Raw genomic sequence first — 5,355 nt, 5'->3', positions numbered from 1 at the left:
ATCAATACGACGATCCAGCAAAAGCCTCGTGCACCCTAAGAACACGGAGTGACCCAAGGACAACCGCCTTCTGCATTTTTACCGCAAGTGTTCTAGCATATTATTGACACGCAGGGATGCTTTTTAGGCCATTAGCAAGTGAAAGCTTGGCACCTCCAAGAGCGCCGATGATAAGGAGGATCAGCTTAACAGAATATTCCGGGTACAATCGTTGCAACTCCCTTGTAAGGTCTCGATACCTCTCTTTCTTTTCATTCTCCTTGGTTATGATATTTTTGTCAGCTGGTGCCGAAAATTCGATAACGAACATGGTTCGCTTCTCAAAGTCAACAAGAACCATGTCAGGCCTCGAGTGAGCAACAGAAATAATTGTCGAGAATATAAAGTTCCAGTGTATGCGGCACTTCCCATTCTCGACAATTGACTCAATTTCCCTAGAGGCAATTAGAGGGTGATATTAAGGTTAATGCCGTATGAGTGACAGAGATAGTAATAAAGCACTCTTAGTGCCGCATTGTTCCTTTGAATGTAGGTCGTTCCCGCGTGAGTTGGACAACTAGATAGTATGTGGGCTAAATGCTCGGGGTTTGCATGGCACGCCCTGCAGCTATCATCGGGAATGTCTTGGCTCAAAATGTGGCGACGGTATATTAAGGTGGAAATGACACCGTCTTGGTATGCAAAAATGAAACCTTCTGTACCAGACTTCAATCCGGGCGATTTAAGGAAAGCAAACGTTAGCTCACACGACATTGACTGATCCTTCACATTTCTGTGGAAGATACCGTGCATCCTCTTATCGAGGAGCTGTTCATGAAAGTTTTTCTCTTGTGCTTTCTTAATCTGGGCTTTCAGGAGTAAGTACTCGAGATAGAATCAAAATCGAACCGAAAATATATATGTGTGTGTGTGTGTATATATATATAGAATCAAACAGAAAGGGCCTTTGACAAATCCACTAACCGCGTCCTCGGGTTGTGGATAGAGGGTCCCTGTACCAAGGGTTTCTGCTGACACTCGAGGCCAGACATGGTTCTTCTTGACTTCGAGAAGCGAACCATGTTCGTTATCGAATTTTCGGCACCAGCTGATAAAAACATCATAGCCAAGGAGAATGAAAAGAAAGAGAGGTATAGATACCTTATAAGGGACTTGCAAAGATTGTACCCGGAATATTCTGTTAAACTAATCGTTCTTATTATCAGCGCTCTTGGAGGTGCCAAGCTTTCACTCGTTAATAGCCTGAAAAGCATCCCTGCGTGTCAAAAATATGCTAAAACACTTGCGGGAAAAATGCAGAAGGCGGTATTCCTTGAATCGCTCCATGTTCTCAGGGTGCTCGAAAATTTTACCGCGATTTCACTGGGAGCGAGTGCAATTTTTCAGATTAGCACCTGCAGAGAAAAAATCGTCCGAGAACTTACCGGTAAGTTATCGGCGTTCCTGACATCAGTTACCGCCTTTCAAACTCTAGGGCAAAAACGCTGGCTAACGTTTAAACGAGCGTCTCATTGCACACAAGATGCCGTGTGGAGGATCCATCCAGTCGACCATAATGCGCACGCGCTCTGGCTGGTAATAAGCGTTGAATAGAGAAAAATTAATATTTTCAGATTTCAGCGTAAAAATGAAGATTATAATTTATATTTTGCATGCGCGGCTTTTCAATCTGTCTAAAATATCATTATAAGAATAGGATATACAAATACAAATTGTTAATTTTTCTGAATTCAAAGCTTATTACAGGGTTCAGCCGTAGGCCGAGCTGAACCGCGCGATATGTTAAATTTGTTGGACTGCTCCTTGCCCTGTATGATAGACAACTTAGTAAAAATTTATTCAGATAATAGCAAAATAGCAAACACCAATACACAACCGCCGTTATGTCGTATGGTTGATCTCATATTGATGAAATGTTTATATTGCAATTTATAAAAATAAAAAATTATGTAACTCTAATTATATAAAATAAATAATAAATAAATAAAACCCACAGAATTAATATAATGTATTTTTACTGAGATAACTTTTTCTGTACATAATACATTTTTATACATATTTGTGTAATTTTAGAATTTAGTAATCAGAAGATTGTCGATGTTTAAATAATAATTAATTATGATGGGCAATTCAACAAAATCTTCCCTTCCCCTTTAACTAATATAGTGGTGGTACAGGTAAATGATAGTTAATGCAACAAATAAGGCATACAATTTTCGAATTAAGATCATTTGCTAATGAACCGGAAAGCAGGTATAAAAGGTTTTCAATATACATCCGCGTTCAATAGGCATAACAGATATTTTCACAGAAACTATGAAGCTCAGTGTGACGTGTAAGTATTTTTCTCGAAATATTTTCAAAATTATTTTCAAGATTTTTATTTGATTGTACATTTATAACATTTCCTGTATTTTATCATCATAGATGCAATGCAATATTTTCAAATCAGAAATTTCAATACAATCACGCACGAATGGTGTACGATGCACCTATTGCTGAAAATTAGAAAAATTAGAAACGACGCGAATAAAATCAGGTGAATCTAGAATTAACTCTGTGTATGTGATTGTATAGAAATTTCTTATTTGAAAATATTGCATTGCATCTATAATGAAAAAATGAATAATAAATTTATATTCGAATAAAAATCTTGTAAATAATTTTGAGAATATGTCGAAAAAAATACTTACACGTCACACTAAGTTTCATGTTTTACATGGAAATCTCTGTTATGCCTATTCAACGCGGATGTATGCACAGTAAAAACTTGAGGGTATATTTTGTTGCAGGTAAAATTATAACGGTGTTCACTGTACCTCGGTAGGGATTCAGATATCTCTCGAAGTTGGGGTACCACATACCCAGTTTGTAGGGTACGAATAGCCACAAGGTGGGGTAAGAAAGGTAAGATGTCACTGTTTTGAAATTTTGTCAGCTGTTGTCACGCATGCAGTCTTAGAAAAGTTGAAGGTATGCGGATTCCACTTTGTGAAACTAGGCTTTGAGGCATAAGCATGATTGAAATTACCAGGGGTGGAATTTCGATGCCCACTAATCTAATTTATCGAATCACTCTTTCTAACTCATGAATGTTAAGAATGTTTATTATATATTTCAAGGCATTATTTATTGCCAACAAAAGGTTAAATGCTCGATTTATAAATATAAATTTGCGTATTTTGTTGGCGAGAAGTTCAAACCGAGGTTCTGTTACTTTCATCTAAATAATTACGCAGCAAACAGTACGAGAATTGAATAAAAATTTAAATATTGACAAAAACTAAATTATTATTTAAATTGTATAGTTTTATAGCCCCTAAGTAATTGTAGATTCAGTTCTCGTATTTTTAATTCTAATTTAAATAATTATTTTTTTAATTAATGAAGTTAAAGTTATTATTATAAATAATAATAATGTTACAATGGTATCATAATATTTAACTTTAATAATAAAATAAAGCTTTGAAAAATATTTCAAAATTTATAAAATAATGTCTAGTAATAGAAGATTTGATCAAATAGTTTTTATTTTGATCAAATTGAATTTGTACGTTTTCCTAATGTTTTTTTTTTAATTCAGTTAAATCTGAGGGTACTATTATTACGCGTATAGAAAGACCTTTTCATCTAAAATATCCAACAACTTCATGCGCGGAGAATTCAGCATCCATATGCTCTACTTTTCTAGTAATATTAACATGCCTATGCTCCACTATGTATTGGGATCTGAAATACAGCGATACGCCATCTGGTGGCTAAATTTGGTATTAAAATAACAGTCGTTTTTAAAAGGCTGTGTGCTATTCCGGTGATATTCAGAGTAGAATATAAATATATTTTTGGAATGCTACGATTTAAATCATCAAATTAACAGCAACTGTCCGATAATACAGAAACAGACGATCTAGGTACGAAATTCAGTCCGAGGCAAAGCAAAAGTAAAACATTTGGCTCTGTTTTTGGATGTTCAAGCAAGGCTAACAAAAACCTAGATGTTAGGTTACATCAATTTCGCTTGTCTAAAAAAGGGTTTGTTAAAGTGGTTCATAAAAGTGGATCTGAAGAAATGATCGGTCTGAGAAAGCAATGGGAAAATGTTCTAAATCTGGAGAAGAAGGTAAGCTCAAATATATGTGTCTTTGTTCTCTGCTTTTTAAAAGTGAAGATTACTTATTTCGAACAGGTAAGTTCACATTGATTTTTCGAGCAAATAATATTTTCTAATATTTTGAATTTATAAATAATTGAGATATACCATTTGAGTCATCTTGATTATCTATAATTTTATTTTATAACCTCAAAATTTGGATAGGAATTAATTACAAGTTTGCCAGAATACATGAAGCAAAACCGTTTTTATCTTTTATACATATCGAAAATATTTTGAAAAATTGAGTTTTTCCTGGCTGAAGTTTTTTCAAAAACTTTTAAGAAAATATTAATATTATTATTAGGGTATATAATTTCCTTCTTTGTATATAAAAAACATGCTTAATTATGATCTAAAAATGTATTTGATGATAATGATAGTTTTTTTTTCACGAAGGCTGGTGAAAAATGTTCAAAAACACACCAGAAAGGGTTCGCACTTCCTGGTAGTGTGGGGATCTTAAATAACATCGCCACAGTGACCCCAATATATATAAGAAAATATACATAATGAGGCTACTGCGCTGATGCTACCATGGGGCCCACTAAAAAACACCACCCTTTCGTCTTGACATAATCCCCCCACCCCTCGGAACCGCTTTCGCATTACTTCAGGGGCTGCCGTTTTCTTGCCTTCTAAGGCTTCTGCAGGTCTTCTTTTATGTAGGCATTGTATCCTAATCAGGATGTACGCGTCGTCCTCATTAGTGCGGTGACACTGCACATTGGGCTCGTCGGCCTTCGACAACCTGATTAGGGGTGGCTTATTGGGTTGCCTCTGACTATTGCTGGTTTCTTTCTCTCGAAACTGGTTCGTTCCATCTGTTGACCAGGATGTTGCGCGTCGTCCTCAGTAGCACGAACAATTCTTACAACGGGCTCGTTGGCCTTCAAACATCCTGCTCGGGTATGACTGTGTATGATTAATTAGTCCTTCCTCCTCCTAACTGCGCGGATCGTCCTCAGCAGCGGAACTTTGTCACGTTCCAGTTCCAGTTGACCGTCTTCTTTCTTCTTGCTCAGGATAATTTCGATGAATGTAGCTATTACGTTCCATCGTTTCGCGCTTTGCAGCATCACACCGACAATATTTTCAGGCGTTATATCTCCTATCTCGCTTTTTAATCTGTGCCTCTTATTGGCCCAGCGTTCGCACTAAAAAAATGTATGATTCGCTTCATCAATTTTGGTCTTGCAATAGCC

The sequence above is a fragment of the Belonocnema kinseyi genome, chromosome 5, assembly GCF_010883055.1.
Source record: "Belonocnema kinseyi isolate 2016_QV_RU_SX_M_011 chromosome 5, B_treatae_v1, whole genome shotgun sequence".
Taxonomy (NCBI): domain Eukaryota; kingdom Metazoa; phylum Arthropoda; class Insecta; order Hymenoptera; family Cynipidae; genus Belonocnema; species Belonocnema kinseyi.
Note: the sequence above shows the minus strand (reverse complement) of the source record.